Genomic DNA, 20,954 nt, shown 5'->3' on the forward strand with positions numbered 1-20,954 from the left:
ACATGTTGAATGTATGTCAGAGGTGATGACAATCTAGAGTTTTTGCTAAGGGAAAAAGAACAGGAAATAAGGCTTATTTTATTTCTTGCCAAGCAAAGCATTTGACAGAACTATTTATATAGAAAAAGTACTTCAAGAGAAGAGAGGTATGCCTTAGATCTATTCTGGTTGGAATTCTCAAGTAATTAGAGTTGTTTGGAATGCTGAGGGATTGGTTAATTTAGCTCTTTTGGACCCCGGGGGTGTGCTTATTTACTTATTTATTAATTATAACCGTTTTGACGTAGATCCAAAGCGTTCTATCCAAAGCAAGCGTGCTTGCTTACCTTTGTAACTCAAGGCTGTGTATGAACTGTGAAGAGATGCGATTCTTAAGACATGATAAGTAGAGTTGCTCATTTATTAAATACTCTGTCTCCTACCCGCAGGTTTTTATCTTGTGTGTGTATAGTTAATCCTTCACTTGATAGCCATTCCTATCAAATGACTGCCTGAAATAGTCCCTCTCCCTGCTAATTTGCTCTGAGTCACCCATTCTACATTAAAAACCAAATAAACTTGTTAAGATTTGTGTTTAAAGTAAAAGCCAGCAGACTGCAAATGAGTAGGAACTCATCTAATTTTGGCTGTGTAAACTCTTTGTCTCCCTATGCTTTCTGGATAAACAAAGTTAAGCTGAGTTGGGGTGAGTCAGGTGCCACTATAGAAGTTTAGTCTTGGGAAGATGTTTTGTGTCTCTTAAAGAGGCATGCTTACTCTTAGAAAGTGAGACCTTTATAAAGCACTTATGATCTATTCTATTTTTATGACTTTGTAGGATGATAAGCATCTGTGGATGTGATTAAATCTATTTAGTAAGGTGTTTTGAAATCCATTGAAATTCTTTTTTTTTTTGGTCTTTTTAGGGCCGAATTGGAGGCATATGGAGGTTCCCAGGGGTCCAATTGAAGCTGTAGCCGGTGGCATGCACCACAGCCACAGCAACATCAGATCCAAGCCGAGTCTGCAACCTACACCACAACTCATGGCAATGCCAGATCCTTAACCCACTGAACAAGGACAGGGATCGAACCTGCGTCCTCATGGATGCTAGTCAGATTAGTTTCCACTGAGCCACAACAGGAACTCTGAAATTCTTTATTTAAGGAAGAAAGAGCTGCCTTACAATAAAGAGGTATTTATTATGGGGCAAATAAACCATGAGTCAGAATGAGATTCTGGCCTTAAGTTGAGTGCACCTATTTTCTTTTTAGTTTCCCTCTGTGTTTTAACTTTAGGATAAGGTTTTTTAATATACACAGGTGAAAATAACTTTCTTGTACTTGTTAGACCTTTTCCAAAATTATGCCTTTTCCGGGAGAAGGATCAAGAGGCAGAGGAGTAAGATGTCTTGCTCTCCTTGCCTGTGCCACAGCAACCCAGGAGCTGCAGCTGCCCGACTATGCCACAGCAACTCAGGGTCCAAACTGCCTCTGTGATCTACATCACAGCTCACGGCAACGCCAGATCCTTAACCCACTGAGCTGGGCCAGGAATCACACCTGAGTCTTCATTCCTAGTAGTCGGTTTTGTTACCGCTGGTCCACAACGGGAACTCCTTCATACTTTATAAAGCGCTTTAAACATCTTGTTTTGATTTTATTCTTAAAATCTTCTGTGAGGGAATTAAATTATTCCCGTTGGAGGGGGTGATTGTGGAGTGATTGTGACTGGTCTACAGTTACAAAGGGAGGAAGTGATTAACTGGTCTACAGTCACAGAAACTACTCAGAGGAACTCCTACTACTCTTCACCAGACTTGGAGGAGAATGGGGCAAATTATCACATAATTAGAGGTGACTGTGTAAAACTTTGTTGAATGAAGTCTGAAATCATGCTGATGTAAAGATGGGGCAGTTGGAAAGTAAAGATAGGGCAAGTCACTAATGGGAGTGGGAAATTTTAAAGTAGGAAGGGAAGAGGTGGATATTGCACAAAGAAGTAGAAGAATTAAGAAAGTAGACTTTGGAATTAGTCTTCTGGGCAGAACAAGTAGAATCTAGGGGATTCTAAAGTACCAGTATAATAAAATGATTTGTACAACTTGTATTTCTGTGATTGGCATCAAAATAGCCAGTAATTTGGTGAAATGTATAACTGATGAAAGGTGCTTGTCTAAGATCTCTAAGCACATTTTACCTTTTTATTGTACGATACTCTCTGGGGGCAGTATTTCCTTCGTCATAGAGAATCAGGATAGTACAGTGGAAAAAGAATGAGGAATCAAAAGCTGAGTGACTTCATTTAAACCCTCTGTGTGGAGTTCCCGTCCTGGAGCAGTGGTTAACGAATCCGACTAGGAACCATGAGGTTGCGGGTTCGATCCCTGCCCTTGCTCAGTGGGTTAAGGATCCGGCGTTGCCATGAGCTGTGGTGTAGGTTGCAGATGTGGCTCGGATCCCGCGTTGCTATGGCTCTGGCATAGGCTGGCGGCTACAGCTCCGATTCAACCCCTAGCCTGGGAACCTCCATATGCCGCGGGAGCGGCCCAAGAAATAGCAAAAAGACAAAAAGACAAAAAAAAAACAAACAAACAAACAAAAAAAAGCAAAAAAAACTCTCTGTGCCTGAAACCCCTCGAATTATAGTAGTGATAATCCACAGGTGCTGTTGTGGAAAACAAATGAGGTGATAGGGTGCAAGTGTTCTGGAAATTGTAAAGCTGTTTGTAAGCTGTTTGTAATGTTGCTGAAACCCAGCTTCTGTCCACCTGGGCCGAATAGAAACGCTGGGACAGTTTTGGGCAAAGGAGAAAAAAGTAGCTTTTATTGCTTGGCCAGGCAACGGAGACCACAGCAGGCTAATGCCTTAAAGACTGCCTTCTTTTGGAGGGAGTAAAAGGTGGTCTTACAGTTTTGGAGTGGAAAATAGGGCCACAGAGAAGGGTCAGGGTAGAGTCAAGTTTTCTTCAGAGTTGGTGTTTAGTGGCCCCGGGCCTGGTTCTGACAGTCCTCCTTTCCGGAATGAAGAATGCTTCATCAAGTAATTAACATCTTTCATTTGTTGGGGGTTTTAGTTCTGCAGAAGAACTCAAAATTATGTATATTCCTTGGGGAGAAACCGGAACCATGCCCCAAGGCTGCACTGTAGTTTCTTGACTGCTCCTCCCTGTCTCCGTATCCCTTCCCTTCCTTGATTAGCAACTGTTTGAACCTTTCTTTATGGAACTCTTGGAGGGAAAGTCTTTGAGGCTGAATAAGGCCTATTTCCTAAAAACAAGAAATGGGGGACCCAGAAAGACTTTTGTACCCAGGAGCCCCAGAGGGCCCTGCTCTGTTTCAGTAACAGATGGTAATATGTGTAAGCATGTGCCAGTTTGACTACTTGTTCTATCTTATTTGTATGTATTTGCAATCAGGAAGTCTCTTCTAATTTTTTTTCCCAGTAATGGGGAGAAAAGTTTAGTTTGGGCAAGGGTGGTGGGTAAAATTTTAACTTCTATAAAATGCTGATAATGTTTATGTTTAGGGTTAATGTATTAAACGTGATTAAAGTGATAAACCCAGTCGAAAACATTCTATTTGATGGTAGTTACCACTGTAATGTATGGTTACTTATGATGAAACTTCAAACTAAACATTTAATTTTTAAAATTGTGACTTGAAAGGTCTTTGTTCATTTTTTATAAGATAAAAATATACATTCATATTCAGCTACCTTTAATAAGTTTGTTCTTTAAAGAATCATTTAATCATGTGGCAAAATATGATTTCAGTCTTCTGGAATTGTTTGTTTCAATTACAGGATTCAATATGAGCTAATTTTTTTTTTTTTTTTTTTTTTTTTTTTTTATGGTGGTGCCCGTCACATGCAGAAGTTCCCAGGCCGGGGATCAAACCCATGCCACAGCAGTGAACATGCCAGATTCTTAATCGCTAGGCCACTGGGGAACTCTTGGATTGATTTCTTGGCAATTTTCAAGCAGAGTACATTGACTTTATGAACAATAAAGGTGGAAAATCTAATTTATGTATGTGATGCATAAAAATGCTTAAAAAAGATCAACTTGAAACCACACCAGTCATGAATCCCATGAAGAGCTTTTTTCCCCCTTCATGTAATAATCATTTATAGTAGAGTCATGGGTAGTGATAAAAATATACTTAAAGACTTAATTTTGAGTTCTATAAACTTCCTATGGCTGTGAGAATGGAATAACATTTTTTCCTTCCTCTTGGTTAATATCTACCCTAGCAAACTTGGAGGTCTTTTTTTTGATTATTAAATAAATAATCTATGAAAGCACTTTAGAAACTTTAAGGCCTTCTGTAAAGAAACTCTATAAGGAGTTTGAAATTGGCATACTCAGTAAGCTGCTCTTTTCATATTTGAATGAGTAAGTTTATAAGATGTTAAAAGTTGGGTTAACTATCAGAATGATGGGGGGAATTTTGAATGATAGAAATTTTGACATGAAAATCACTCTTGTTCTTAGTTTTTTTGGACAACACTAATTAATCATCAGGAATTGTGTTTTCTTTTCATCAGCACTTTAATTTTAAAATTTAGATATGGCAGTATCAGCAGGCAGTGTTGAATTTTTGTTTAGAGTCAAGAGGCTTTTTATTGCAGGAAGATGGCCATGTACTTGGATATTGTTTCTTAAGAAATTCTGAAGTCTAAATGTTCTTGGGAAGGTTGAGCAATGTAGCAAATACCAAATGTCTTACAACTGGATATTATGATAGAAATTTACTTTCTTTAAGTTACAGCTAAACTTGTGATTGAACAGCTTTCAACTTGTGATCACGGTTCTTAACCTAATGGAGTAATGTGGTAATTTTTGCTTTGTCATGTAAGTTTAAAATTTGTTTAATTTCAAAAGCAGTAAACCTTCATAGATACTTTGGAAATACAGATAAAGGAGAAAGGAAAATAAAAATCATACTAATATTTCCGTTTTTAGAAGCATAATTTAACTTTTCATAGATTGGGATCTTAACTATAATTTTCTAACTTTTTCATTTTTTATTGTATTTCTCTATATGATTAAGTAATCTCTGCAATTTTTTTTTTTTTTTTTGGTCTTTTTGCCATTTCTTGGGCCGCTCCCGCGGCACATGGAGGTTCCCAGGCAAGGGGTCTAATCAGAGCTGTAGCCGATGGCCTACAGCAGAGCCACAGCAACACTGGATCCGAGCTGCGTTTGCAACCTACACCACAGCTCATGGCAATGCCGGATCCTTAACCCACTGAGCAAGGCCAGGGATCAAACCCTCAACCTTATGGTTCCTAGTCGGATTTGTTAACCACTGAGCTGCGATGGGAACTCCCTGCAATATGATTTTTTAAATGATATTAACTACTACTTAACTAATCCTCCTCTTGATTATGGAGTTATTTCTTGTGAATAATGCTAGCCGAACATCTTTATAGATAAACCTTGACCTATATAGGGTAAGGTCTTAAAAGTAGATTTCTGGGTTAAATGGCCTTTATATTTTCAAGATTGAAGACACATCAGCAAATCCATTTAGAAAGTTGTACCCATTTAGTCTGTCTCCTTTAAGTTTAGGTTTGTGCTTGTTCACCAATGGGTATTGTTAATGAAAAATGCCAACGCATAGGGAAAATTGGGATCGCCCTATTTGTTTTAGTTGAATTTCTTTGATTATAGTTGATGTTGAAATTCTAATATGGTAATTAAAATGTGAATTCTTTTTTTAAATCGCATTTTTGTATCTTTTGGCTCTGTTTCTCTTGTTTTTATAAAAGCCTTTTGCATGCAAGAAATTCTTTTTCATGTTTGCTTTTTAGTTTTGTGGGTTTTTTTTTTTTTGAGAGAATAGTATGTTTTTAAAAAAATTTAAGTGGTGCCATATGAGTGTTTTTCTTAAATTGGTAACTCTCAACTTATTAACAGTCTGGTCTCTTTTGAATCTTTAGGTATGCTACTGGAGGTTTTTTTTTTTTTTTTCTTTTTACTGTTTTAAATTCTTGCAACATATTGATTGTTCCTGTCCTTTTTTAATGCTAGATTATGGACATCTGCCTCAGTGCCCAATAGTGTGATAGAAGCTCATACATACAAAGAACTATCTTCTTTTCCCCGCCCTTTGTGTTCTGTTGGCATATTGAGCACCTCATAAAAGGCTTGTGTGTTGCTTGTAATGAATACCTACGTAGAGAAATGTTGAACAGATTCCCTAAGCTTTCATGTAGATGGGAGATCAGATAGACCTTGTGCATATTTGTCAATAAAGTTTGTAATTTCAGAAGTAGAAATTACTCTGTGTTAGTATTGTTGAGGAAGACTTCATGGGGGAGGTTGGGCTTGTCGGTGAGTCTTAGGGAGCAAAATTGTAGGATATACTATTTGAAGATTAAAGATACGTAGTATGTTGGAAGCTTTTTCAAAATAGTTGAAACACTTGTCCCTGTTTTCTAAGAATTTTTCTAAAAGGGATACTTTTTTTTTTTTTTTTTTTTGGCTTTTTAGGGCCACACCCACAGCATATGGAGGTTCCCAGACTAGGGAATAAGAGCTACAGCTGCTGGCCTACACCACAGCAACGCAGGATCTGAGTTGCAACTGCAATCTACACCATAGCTCACAGCAACGCCAGATCCTTAATCCACATCTGCGGCCTATACCACAGTTCACGGCATTGCTGGATCCTTAACCCACTGAACAAGGCCAGGGATTGAACCCGCAACCTCATGGTTCCTAGTCAGATTTGTTTCTGCTGAAACACGATGGGAACTCCTAAAAGGGATGCTTAAAAAGCAGTTGGATAGAAGCAACTGAAAAGATAATGTGTTAGAGCATGTTTAATAAAAAAGAAACATGGGGGGAGTTCCCGTTGTGGCGCAGTGGTTAACGAATCTTACTAGGAGCTGTGAGGTTGTGGGTTTGATCCCTGGCTTTGCTCAGTGGGTTAAGGATCCAGCATTGCCGTGAGCTGTGGTATAGGCCGCAGATGTGGCTTGGATCCTGTGTTGCTGTGGCTCTGGCCTAGGCCGGCGGCTGTAGCTCCGATTCGACCCCTGGCCTGGAAACCTGCCTGTGCCGCAGGTGTGGCCCTAGAAAAGATGAGAGAGAGAGAGAAAAAAAAAGGAATATAGGTTGTTTTTCTCTAGCCAAATAGAGCAAAGGACTGATTTAAACAACTGAATAATTCCTAGAAAAACTATCTGATTAGTCCCCCAAATGTGACTGAAAACATTAAAGGTGTGTGCTCCCTGCCCCTGTTTTTGAGCATGTGTATTTCTCTGCCAGAAGGAATCTTGATCCATACTCTCAAACTAGGGAAAGGACAAAAAGAAGGAATAATGAGAACCTCAAACCTTCTTATCCCTTTTGTTTTTTCAAATTAGTCACATTTGTCTAGCTGGAAGGATGTTTATTTGTCCCTTTTTGGCACTATTTTCTTATAGTTACTCTTTCAGTAGACTTTTGCCTCTGTTAAGCCAAGGTTGGGATTTGAGCGTATACCTTTCTTTCTCTCTCCCTTCCGTCCTTCTTTCCGTCCTTCCTGTTTTTTAAACTGTTGGTGTAACAAGTCATCTCAGGTAAAGTGAAACTTATTTCCTGTCTTGGCAGATACTTTTTTGAGAATTGTCATGAAAACCGTATTCTAAATTTAAGCTTATATATATTTATTTAATAACTCCTTGGCTAATTGATTATCCAAGATTTCAGTAGCTCTTCTGTGAGTTTAATGTCTTTAACTTACTAGAGTTAATTTGAGGGCCACAAAGGGAATGATTAAACTATTTGCCTAAATCAAGGCAACCTACTCTGATTTTGTTGGATAACTAAGTGATATGTTGCAAAACCTTGGGGTCACTGTACCAACAGTACTTTGGGAAATGGAAATTTAGTGCACTGTCGCTTTATAAAGGCTTATAGAAAAGAGAATGTCCCTTAATAAAAAGGTATGGAATCATTTAGTGTTATCTGTTGCCTATTCCAAAAAAGGATGTTGAAGAACTAGTTAGTTCTCACATGCATAGCTTTTAATTTTTACTGTCACCTCTTGACTTGGGGCTTTTCACCTTATACTCAGGCTCTTCCATTTGCCCTGTATCTGATTTCCCTGTTTTTAAACTCTCATTATACTTTTTACTCACTCATCACTTTCAGTTTGTCTCTGCTGTACAGCTTTGATCCTATCACTCTGCTTCAGAGTTTTCCATGGCTCTCCTCAGGATAATGCCTAGCATTCTTAGGGCCCCCTCCTTTTGTTTGTTTTTGTTTTTGTCTTTTTAGGGCTACACCCACAGCATATGGAAGTTCCTAGGCTAGGCATCAAATCCAAGCTGCAGCTGTTGGCCTACACCACAGCCTCAGCAACACCAGATCTGAGCTGCATCTGCAACCTACACCACAGCTCATGGCAATGCCGGATCCTTAACCTACTGAGCAAGGCCAGGGATGGAACTTTGAGAGTAAGGACTATTAGTAGCAAATTGTACCTCTTTAATATCTTACATAGTGCCGTTGCTCTCAAGTTTGTGAGGTGGGTAGGGTGGGAGAACTTTCCTCAGTTCCTAACACATTGCATACGTGTGCTGAGCATTGTTGGACTTGGTGAACAAAGATGGGAAATATATATATATATATATATATTTTTTTTTTTTTTTTTTGCTTTTTAGGGCCGTACCCATGGCATATGGAAGTTCCCAGGCTAGGGTCGAATCGGAGCTACAGCTGCCAGCCTGTGCCAGAGCCATAGCAACGCCAGATCTGAGCTGCTTCTGTGACCTACACCACAGCTCATGGCAACTCTGGATCCTTAACCCACTGAGGAGGCCAGGGATGAAACCCGTATCCTCATGGACCCTAGTTGGGTTTGTTAACCGCTGAGCCATGACGGGAACTCCAGTTTTATTGCCTCTTATGTTTTAAGGGTCTACAATTTTATTTTATATTTTTTGTTTTTTTTTAAGGCTGCACCCATGGCAAATGAAAGTTCCCAGGCTAGGGGTCGAATCAGAGCTGCAGCTGCCAGCCTACACCACAGCAATGCTGGATCCAAGCTGCATCTTCAACCTGAGCCACATCTTGCAGCAATGCCAGATCTTTAACCCAGTGAGAGAGGCCAGGGATCAATCAAACCCATGTCTTCATGGATACTAGTCAGATTCTTAACTCACTGAGCCACAACGGGAACTCCTAAAAGTCTACAATTTTAAACCTGTCCCAGGAAAAGGCTTATGAAGAAAAAATTATTTCCCAAATGTTGGGACTGTATAAATGATTTGCCGACTATAAATGATAAAGTTTTGACAAGGAAATATTTGGGAAAAGTAAAGGGAAAAATAGCTATCTGTCAATATTTGTTATTGAGACGAGACATCAACTTCCCTGCTTTTAAACAAATTGTATTTTTGGAAGTTTTTTTCAGTTTTCTAAAAATCTTGAGCACATCAGAATACACTTGAGTTTGTTCAGCAAACAAGTTCATTTGGCATAGATGGATAATGATGAATCTGAACTGGGTGTGCATTCTGATTGATTACATAAAATTTTTAAAATTTTGTTTAAATTAAACAAATTGCTTAATCGAATCCTGTGTCCTCCTTTATACAAATAAGGAAATTTAGCAGTCCCACAAAGTGATTTTGAGGATTATATATAGCACAGAATAGTCACTTTAAATGTTTTTCTGTCTTCTATTGTAAAAAGTACAATGCCTAAAATTATTTCATACAGCAAATTATTTCAAAGAATAAGAAAGTTCCTAATAATGTTTTCACCTCTTCTCCCAGATATCCACTTCTTTCAATTCTGTGCTCAAATATCTCTATTAGAGAAGCCGTGACTAATCATTCTTTTGTAAAATGGCAACCCCTGCTTTACATTTCCCTTAACCTGTTTTATTTTTCTCTATAGCACTTAACACCAGCTGATGTCATGTATCTGTTTTCTGTCTCCTCACTTTTAGGATGTAATAAACTCCTAGGGCAGGATTTTTTTGGTGTTTGTTTTGTTTGCTACTGAATCTACAGTTCTTAGAACCGTGTCGTAGGTGTTCAATGAATATTTATTGAAGGAGTAAAGGCTTATGCCCCCATTGCACCCTTGCATCAGATCTGTACTTTTGTTACAGATTCTTAGACCCTATACATGAACTGAATTAACTCTGGAGGTGAGGTCCAAAAATCTGTATTCCAAACAAGCCACCTAGATGGTTCTTTTAAGCTTTAGTGTGCATAGGATTCACTGCTTTATGATATGGCTGTGGCTCATTAAAAATTGACAGTATAGCTTGGCTTCAGATCCATGTATAATTAAGTTACAGATGAATCAACTATTCTATAGCAAACAGTTTTTTTTTTCCTGTTGATCTGTCAAGGAAGAGTTATGTGTATTCGTAGTTTTGATTATTTTTCTTACTCTAGTTTTTGTTCAGAAATTCAGTTTATTTTATTTTATTTTTTTGTCTTTTTAGGGCCACAACTGTGGACATGGAAATTCCTAAGCTAGGGGTTGAATCGAAGTTGCAGCTGCCCGTCTACACGACAACCACAGCAACACCAGATCAGACCTAAACCACAGCGCACGACAATGCCAGATCCTTAACCCATTGAGCAAGGCCATGGATCAATCCCAAGTCCTCATGAACACCAGTCAGGTTCTTTCCGTGGAGCCACAATGGGAACTCCCCAGAAATTCAGTTTAATTCAAACCTTGAGTATTTAATCTCAAATACTAGATGTTTATCAGTCCACCTTTCCAAACAACCACATCCTTTGAACCCACACATAACCTGTACTTGTTATTTATTTTTTGGCCCTGCCCGCAGCATGTGGAAGTTCCTAGACCAGGGATCGAACCTGTGCCACAGCAGTCACCTTAAGCCACAGCAGAGACAGCACAGGACCATTAACCAACCCACTGTGCCACAAGGGAGTTCCAGTACTTGCTGTTATTTACTCGTAAGAGTAGATGAACTCATATCAAATTTATTTTAAATGATAAGCATCATTAAAAATATGGACTGATTGGAGCCATCTTTTTATGGCTGTATACCATAGGGGGACAAAGATTGATCTTTATAAGAATTATCCTGTGGTGTTAAAAAGCACTTCAGTATAGAGGAAACAGAATGGACTTAATAAAAAGACCTAAATAGAAATTTTGATTCATATACAACTTTTTAGCTCTAGAATCTTGAAAAATTTTTTTTTTGTTTAACCTCTTTAAATGTCCACATTTTTCTCTCAAATAGGGAAAAATTTTTCCCTATTTGAAAAATAGCTCTAGAATCTTGAAAAATTTTTTTTTTGTTTAACCTCTTTAAATGTCCACATTTTCTCTCAACAGGGTTGTTGAGAGGCTTCCTATCAGTGCCTGGCATAAAGTTACAGTCATTCGATAGATATAAGTTCCTTTCCCTATGGAAATAAATTCTTAAGCAACTTAAAATATTTCCTTAGAAACAATTGTAATGTATTTCAGACTTATAAAAATAACAGAGGGAAATATGTTAGATGCTCAATTGCCATTGCCTAGAGCTAATACACAATATTTGCCATATTTATTTTGAATCCCTTTTTAAAGAGAAGTAAAGTGTTACTGTACAGTCAAAGGGTTCTTCTAAAATCCTTTTCTTCTCTTCCCTCCCTCCCTAGGTAGAAACTTGGTTTTGAAGTTAGTATATATGTTTCCTGGTTTTTTTAAAACAGTCCTGTAACATATATATTTTATATATATATGTAATATATGATATTGTGCTGCATTTAAAATTTTTTAGCAAGTGGCCCAAACTATATTTGTGGCTTGTTTTGTTGTTTTCATTCAACATTGGTTTGACTTTTATCCATGTATACACATTTAAATCTTATTAATTTTAATTCTCTATTTCATAGTTTATTTATTTATCCATGGATATTTAGATCCCCAGTTGTAGGGTTTTTTTTTTTTTTTTTTGCAGTTACAAACAAGCTTGTCTCTTCTGTTCATTTGCATAAGAATACTCTAGCATATAAATAACTTATATAAAAATTAAATTCAAAAAGATTCAGTATTGTGTATTCTAATTCTTTAAGCATTTATACCACAGAACAAAAGTGTATATCCTCACCCTTTAAAAAAGTACAAAAGATACAAGAACCTTTTCATGACTGGGGTGAAATTTTCTGCAAGACTTAATAGAGAAGAACCTTACTGAGGACTCAAGTTGTGAGACCTAAATAGAATTTTTCTGAATGTATTGTTGGATTTCTCCTGTGATGCAGCAAGTTAAGGATCTGGCATTGTTGCTGCAGTGGCTTGGGCCATTGCTGTGGCATGGGCTTGATCCCTGGCCCAGGAACTTTACATGCCACCAGGATAGCCAAAAAAAAAAGGAGAAAAATATTGAATTTCTGTCTTGTTGCTTAGAGTCTCCTGAGCCATTGCTTATTCTAGCATGTCTTTTTTTTTTTCCCGAAAGTTTTTTTTTGGCTGCGCCTGTAGCATGTGAAAATCCCCAGGCCAGGGGTTGAACCCATGCATAGCAGCAGCCTGCACCATAGCAGTGACAGTGCTGGATCCTTAACCCACTAGGCCATCAGGAAACTCTAGTTTATTCTAGCATCTCTTAACTAGCCAACAAAATTGACTTTATAAACTGCAACCCCATTTAAAATAATCTAAATTAATGAGTTAAATATTTTGTTTTGAAGCTACACATATTTAAATGTATGCTTTAAGAGCTGGTAAATATTCGATGATAAACTTTGGGAAAAATATTTTGTAATCTGTTTTACATTTTTCTTTATAGATAAATTTTGCATAAAACCATTTTTATTCCTCAGTATTTTTTAAATGGGACGAGCAAAGATTCTGTTATGTCAGTGCTGGTTACTATGGAAACAGTAGCTTTCAAGTGGAAAATATTTGAATCTTATGGAAAACAGCTTTTATCATCTGATTTGATACTGATAAAGGAAGGACATATGAACCACATTATATATTCTTTAAAAGTATTTCTAAAACTTGGTGATTTAGGATGGTCTTGTTGATCAAATTGGCAAAGCTGATGGGATAAAGCACCTCATATGTGACATTATTATAATAGGTCCTCTTCTGAAGTCTTTGAAATTTTTATCATAGTTCCAGTTTTATTTGAAAGAAGCTTAACTTTATAAGTTATTAGTAATACTATTTTATAGGAGCAAATAGAACCTTTTCTTATAGTATCTGATTGGCTAATAACTGCTTTCTCCTTAAGAAAATCTTCTTTGAGGTTTTTGTCAGAATTCTTATTCTGGGCTGTATCTGTTTGGGCAGGGGGAGGAAAACCTGCAATTCAGTGCTCACCCAGATAACTGATGATTACTCCAGACCAATAATTTTCAATCCTAGCTGTATATCATGTCAACATACTAAAACATCTACATTTATATTTTTAAAGTTAGGATGGCTGTGTGCACTGCGTCCTTTCACTTTATACACAATCCACAGTAGCTCGACTGGATTAGTTGGTTTTATCAGCATATTAGCAGTCTCTCAGGAAAAATGGAGGATTACAGTTTAGCTTAAAAACTTTTTTTTCCTTCCGTGAAAACATTAATATCACTAGAAACTACATGAAATAAAATGTGAGGCGTTCCTTTTGTGGCTCAGCTGGTTAAGAATCTGGCCTGTGTCTAGTAGGATTCATTCCCTAGCATTTCTCAGTGGGTTAAGGATCCAGTGTTGCTGCAAACTACTGTTTAGGTCACATACATGGCTTGGATCCAGTATTGATTGCTGTGGCTGTGGTGTAGGCTGGCAGCTGCAGCTCTTGATTCAACCTGTAGCCTGGGAACATCCATGTGCCACGGGTGCAGCCCTAAAAAAGAAAAATAAATAAATAAAATGAATGATTTTTTTCGTACTTAATACCTGTAAAATATTGTAATACTTGGTACTCTGTTATGTTCAGAGGACTGTTAGTTTTGGAATCACTTTGGAGTTAGATAGAAATGCAGTTTCAGAAGTTCCCTGGTGGCACAGCTGATGGAGGATCCGGCAATGTCATTACTCTGGCTCAGGTCACTACTGTGGCAGGGGTTTGATCCCCGGCCCAGGAACTTTCTTGCATGCCAAGGGCATGGCAAAAAAGGGAAAAAAAAATAACAACAAGAAAGAGAGAGAAAAAAGGAAACGCAGTTTCAGGTTCCATCCCAGATTTCCTGAATCAAAATTTGCATTTTAACAAGATCCCCAGTTGATTGATATGCATTTAAAAAGTTTGAGAAGCACCAATGTAGAGAAAATAGCTCTAAATTAATAAGACCATGCCCAGTTTTCCCTCGAAACAGTGGTCATGTGTTTTCCTTAATCTTTAAAATGAGTAAATTTGGCTGTGTAAGCTCTAAAAGCCCTGTGAGTGTATATTTAGATTTAATTTTAAGTATTAAGACCAATTTTTAAGCATCTGTACTAGAACTTGAATGTCCTAAAATTTCTTGACATTCTCTGATATTCTAGGGAGTGCATGCATATTCTCTTGATAGCTGGTTGTATGGTATGTATTTAACTTTATAGAATGTATTGCCAAAAAGTTTTTTAAAGTGGTTGTATCATTTTATACTCTCGGCAGAAGTATATGTGAGTGCTAGTTGTTCCCCACCAGCTATATTTTTGTCAGTCTTGTAAATTTTATCTGTCCTGGTGAGTGTGTGGTGGTGTCTCATTGTGATACTAATTTATATTTTCCTAACATCTAATGGTGTGAGTATATATTTTCCTCTACTTATTGACCACTCATATATCTTTGAGGCATCTGCTAAAATCTCTTACACATTAAAAAATGGATTTCTTCTTTTTGAGTTGTAAGAGTTCTTTATGTATTCTGAATACTGGAGTTTTTTTTTTTTTTTTTTTTTTGCTTTTTAGGGCTGCACCTGCAGCATATGGAGGTTCCCAAGCTAGGGGTCAAATTGGAGCTACAGCTGCCGGCCTTCACCACAGCTCAGGGCAACGCTGGATCCTTAACCCACTAATTGAGGCTGGGGATGGAACCTGCATTCTGTGGCTACTAGTGGGGTTCATTACTGCTGAATTGCAATGGGAACAACAAGTTTTGTTTTCTTGTAATGTCTTTGGTTTTAATTTTGGGATGATTATATTGGCTTCATAAAATGAGTTGGGAAATGTTCCCTTCCCTTTTTTGTGTGTGTAAAAGTCTGTCTAGAATTGGTATAATTTCATCCTTAAATGATTGGTAGTTTCACAATTAACTTTAGGCTCAGATAGCCTCCCTAGTTGTCTTTTTAGGGTGTTCAGTGGATTTGATTTTAAACCTGATTCTTTTCAGTTTTCCCTGCTAAAGAATGGGGATATTTGAGGTAGCCAACTAATAATGAGTTTCTTAGAAATAGGGATTTTGCTTCCAAATTTTAGGAGGCAAGAATTGACGTGTTTAAAACTCTATTTCTGGGGAAGTGGAGTGATGGGATGGGTTCAGAATTTTATATTCACTTGACCTTGTCTTTTCCTTTTTTGAAAACATTTTGTTTTGATCCTTAAAGATGTTGATTGAAAAAATTAAACAACCTGGGAGTTCCCGTCGTGGCGCAGTGGTTAACGAATCCGACTAGGAACCATGAGGTTGCGGGTTCGGTCCCTGCCCTTGCTCAGTGGGTTAAAGATCCGGCGTTGCCGTGAGCTGTGGTGTGGGTTGCAGACGTGGCTCGGATCCTGCATTGCTGTGGCTCTGGCGTAGGCCGGTGGCTACAGCTCCGATTCGACCCCTAGCCTGGGAACCTCCATATGCCGTGGAGCGGCCCAAGAAATAGCAACAACAGCAGCAATAACAACAACAAAAGACAAAAAAAAAAAAAAAAAAAAATTAAACAACCTGAAAGTTGAGAGTTAAATTTTATTTGGGGTGAAATTAGGACTTAAGTGCAAGCTTGGGAGATAGCATCTCAGGTAGCCCTGAGAAACCGCTCCAAGGTGGTGATCCAGGAGCTAGGATATATAGGAGTTTTCACAACAAAGGGCGGGAACAGGAACAAAAGAGGCCTGGGCTCACAGAAATCATTCCTTTGATCTCCACCTCCGCTATCAGGGCCACTGTCCTGAATTTTCACAGCCTGCAGGACTCACCAGCTCTCACCCTTGGAGGTGACTGTATTTATAGATGACCGTGACATTCTTTATCCTTAACTACAGACCGGGGTGAAATACCACCCAAGGAGGAAAAGGGGGAATATCAGGATATGATAAAGGTGAAGGGGAGGTGCATGTAGCATATGCACATTTTACCAAAGTTTGTTGCTGATCTCCTGAAGGTTACTACCAGTCACAAGGAGCAGACATAACCATGAAGGATTTTAGTGTTTTTCTATATGGGAGGAGATGCAAAAATCAGGCACATAAAGTCTTCTAAAAATATCTGACTATCTGAAGGATCTGGAGCACAGAGTGCCTCACTCCTCATCTCTACCCTGAGCTCCACTCAGGGGGTGCTGCGGGTTTGTAGTGGCAGTGGCTCATGTTTTTACTCCATGTAGAGGCTGATGGCAAGTGCCAGACTTCAGTTCACAAAGGTATCCTCCTGCCCCTCCCAATCACTAAAATGCTGTGGAAGTACAGGTTGAGAATCAGTGTTCTAGAATAGTTGAGAGACTTTTTTCTTTTTCTTTTTCTTTGCTTTTTAGGGCTGCACCTGAGTCATATGGAAGTTCCCAGGCTAGGGATCGAATTGGGGCTATAGCTGCCGACCTACACCACAGCCACAGCATCACGGGGTCCGAGCCATGTCCGAGACCTACACCACAGCTCAGGGCAATGCCGGATCCTCAACCCACTCATCGAGGCCAGGGATCATACCTGCATCCTTTTGGTCACTAGTCGGATTCGTTTCCACTGGGCCACAACGGGAACTCCTAAGAGACTTTTTTTGCTTCTTATAGCACTGTCCTATATATCTACTTAGATCTGCTTTATCTTTTTTTTTTTTTTTTGTCTTTTTTTTTTTGTTGTTGTTGTTGCTATTTCTTGGGCCGCTCCGGCGGCATATGGAGGTTCCCAGGCTAGGGGTCGAATCGGAGCTGTAGCCACCGGCCTATGCCAGAGCCACAGCAACGCGGGATCCGAGCCGCGTCTGCAACCTACACCACAGCTCACGGCAACGCCGGATCTTTAACCCACTGAGCAAGGGCAGGGACCGAACCCGCAACCTCATGGTTCCTAGTCGGATTCGTTAACCACTGCGCCACGACGGGAACTCCTGCTTTATCTTCTAATCAAGCCTTTATTATTAGCCTCATCACTTAAAAAAAAACATTATGGAAAAATTCGAATATGTACAGAACTAAAGAGAACACGATAGGAAGCTGGTTATGATGCATCTCCCAGATTAAACCATTATCACTATAATGGACACTTTGTTTTATCTATTTTCCTTAGCCAGCCTCCCTACCAGATTATTTTGAAGGAAATAACAGATTGTATGAATGCTTTGTATCTTTAAAAGATAAAATAGTTTTAAAAAACATAGTCATGGTACTGTTATCACACTAGAAAAATAATTCCTTAATACCAAATATCCAGAGTTCATATTTCCCTGATTTTTTTTTCTTTTAATACTTGATTCTCTTGAACAAGGCCCACACATCGCATTTGGTTGATACGGCTCTTTGGTCCCCCCCCCCAATCCATTTTCCCCCTTAGCTTTTGCAGTTTATTTGTCCTGTGGAATTTCCTATGTTCTAGAATTTTCTGACTTCATCTCTGTGGTGGTGGTGAATGTGTCTCTATCTTTCCTTTTCCATAGTTAGATCTAGAGGCCTGATCATTTTCATGTTTTAAAAAGTTTTTCCTCAGACATACATCTTTGGTGGTATCATGTGATTCCTGATGCATCATCACATCAGGAGCCATAAAACTTTCATCTCTTTGTAATGTTAAGATTGATTCAGGAGGTTAGGGGTTAATCTATCCATTATAATCTACCCCATCAGCTTTTTACCCAGTAGTCTTAGTAGTCATTGCACATTGCTGTCTTTTTGTAGTCCCCGTTTCTAGGGAGGGAAGACCACCTGGATTCTCTTTATGCAGGACCTTAGACTTTACTACTTAATTGGTTCCTGGGTAAACAGTCATAAGTCAGGTCCTTAGTTTCTGTACGTGTGCGTTATTTCTAATCGAGTTCTGTTTTTTAGGATATCTGTTTCATTTTACATCATGTTTGATCTTGAAAATAAATGAAAACTAGACAGATTTTTCAAGCATTTATTAATAACATAAACTAGATATCTAATATAAATATATTATTAGTAATAATTGTATACTTAATGCTAATATAACCTTTTGGAGTTCCCATTGTGGCTCAGCAGAAACGAATCTGACTAGGAACCATGAGGTTTCAGGTTCGAAACCTGGCCTTGCTCTGTGGGTTAAAGATCCAGCATTGCCGTGAGCTGTGGTATAAGCCACAGACACAGCTCAGATACCGAGTTGCTGTGGCTGTGGTGTAGGCCAGCAGCTACAGTTTTGACTTGAACCCTAGCCTGGGAATCTTTGTATGCTGTGGGTGTGGTGCAAAACAAACAAAAAAACCTAATATAACCTTTTAAGGAAGTTTTCTTCTTGAACTAGATTGGCTGAATTCATTGATTGGGCTGCTTAGACCCTCTTCCTAGAGCAAGATGAAGTGCCAACCAGGATACCCTCTTTCCCTTGTTGAATTTGCTTTAGCAAGTTTGGGAGGTCTGTATTATTCCAAAGACCCTATATCCAAAGTTATCACCTGATTCATATTTTTCTTGGTGATGCTCTAATATTTGGAATAGCAAATGCTGTCTTCAATGATTCCTTGCTTTCCCACTTTGAAAATGCGTTGTGGCAGAAGTATTTTGAGTGCTATTCTAACAGTTAGATAAAGTTTGCCTTGAAACTATGCATTGGTGTCTCTTGGCTTTACTAATGCATTCACTTCTGAAATTTTTAGTTTTGTTGATAGTGATTTCAAATAGTTAATTCCTTAACTTCCAGGTAACATTACTGGAAAATTCTTCAGTCCATCCGCTAAAATTTTCGGTGCCAACCGGTTTTCTTCCTAAACCTCTCAAACCATCTTTTTAGCTAAAAAGTTACTTGTTTGATAGACTGTATGTAGTGCCTTTAAGAAAATGATCTCTCTTATTCAGAGTTTTATGAATTGGTTGATATATACATTCTCTCAAGTTTTCCCACATGGTTAATCAGTCTGTTACTTTAAACAAAAATAACTGGTAATTGTATTGACCTAGAGATCTGTGCTTCTTTAGTTATATTTCCTTGGTTTTCACAACTGTGCTTTGTTGAACATGATAGTTTGAATCTGGACAATAACTTGTACTCTTTTATTCCTTACTTCTATAGATTTAAAATGCCGTGGTTTATTTCTAGAGTGGCAATTTTTTTACCTAATTTTTTTTTTTGGCTTTCGATGATTTTTTTTTTTTGAGATCATAATTAAAGCAAAGAAGTTCCAAAAAGTGAAGAAAATTTGCAAAAGGTAGAGAGCAGAGTACATATTTTGCACTAAGCAGTGACTCCAGATTTTTTTTGCTGAATTATTAACCTCAGCTAATTAGCCAGTGGTCCTTAGTTTCAATTTGGCGTAGTATTTATAGTTAGAAATTTGAATTTTGATCCTTACTGTAGGAATCTTAATTGTAATAAAGGTCATGAGGAGTTCCTTTTGTGGCTCAGCAGGTTAAGAATCTTACTAGTATCCATAAGGATGAGGTTCAATCTCTGGCCATGCACATGGGTTAAAGATCCAGAGTTGCTGTGAGCTGTGGTGTAGGTCGCAGACAGAGCTCAAACCTGGCATTGCTGTGGCTGTGCTGTAGGTTAGCAGGTGCAGCTACGATTTGACCCCTAACCTGGGACCTTCCACGTGTCACGGGTGCCATTCTAACAAGACAGACAGACAGAAAAAAAGGTTATGAAAGCAGGGTGGGGTTATTTAAAGTAAAGCCGTTTTAATTTGAAGCTTTGCCTGTTCGTGTTTATAGAGAAGCAGCGATGGGGCTTTAACCAGGTTTGTTGCCTGTTATGTGTTTATAGCCAGTTCCAGCTTTTTACTGCCATTCAGTTGAGAGAGCCGTGTTTTTCCTATGGGAAAAACACAATTTGCTTTATAATGTTAAATTGAAATGTAACATTCCTGACTACCGTTCTGTAAGAAGTAAATCAAGATATATTATACAAGCAAATATATAGCCACTATAAAACTTTTGATTGGTTTTCAGCATTAAATTATATATTGTATATAAAGTATCCCACTGTACTCTAATTGAATTTAAAAACTATCTGCAAAATATACTGTGTAAGCATTTATTAATTTGATACTGTTGAATTAAAGAGACTTCTGGGTTTTTATTTATACTGTTTTCTTAAAATTATCTACATCATTAATAATTCATACAAGAGGAAACAAATATTATACATGGAAAAATGGTCAGCCTCAGTCAAGGATATGCATGTTAAAGCCAAATGGATAACATGACTAAAGAAGTAAATTTTAAATTTTATTTAATTGTAGTTTATATTTTAAAAACAAGGAGTTTTGTCAATATGGATGTACATATGGATAGAAAATAATTTTGGGGTGTTTGATTCAGTTATTGGAAAACTTGTATATTTGGAACAACTTGTATGTTAATCTACTTATTTAGTTATAAATTTTATGAAATCTTAAGTGATCCTGTATTTTTGATAAAAATTTAATGTTTGAATTGAAAGATGCTGTGAGTGTAAAGTACATAGTGGATTTCAGAGACAGTACAAAAGAGGAATGTAAATATCTTATTTTAATTAAAAAAAATTTTTTTTTAAATCCTTTTAGGGCCAGTGGAGCTTCCCAGGCTAGGGGTCGAATTGGAGCTATAGCCCCTGGCCTACATCACAGCCACAGCAACGCCAGATCCAAGCTGCATCTGCGACCTACACCACAGCTCACGCTGGATCCTTAACCCACTGAGAGAGGCCAGGGATG

At 38.1% G+C, this 20,954-nt stretch overlaps 1 protein-coding gene across 11 annotated transcripts in view; it reads left to right on the plus strand.

The window, feature by feature from the left end:
* The window catches only part of ATL2 (atlastin GTPase 2), a 71,932-nt gene that overhangs the window by 1,409 nt on the left and 49,569 nt on the right, over window positions 1–20,954 (plus strand). The gene's annotated exons all lie outside the window — the stretch shown is intronic.

This window comes from Sus scrofa, chromosome 3 (genome assembly GCF_000003025.6).
Source record: "Sus scrofa isolate TJ Tabasco breed Duroc chromosome 3, Sscrofa11.1, whole genome shotgun sequence".
NCBI classification, from domain to species: Eukaryota; Metazoa; Chordata; class Mammalia; order Artiodactyla; family Suidae; genus Sus; species Sus scrofa.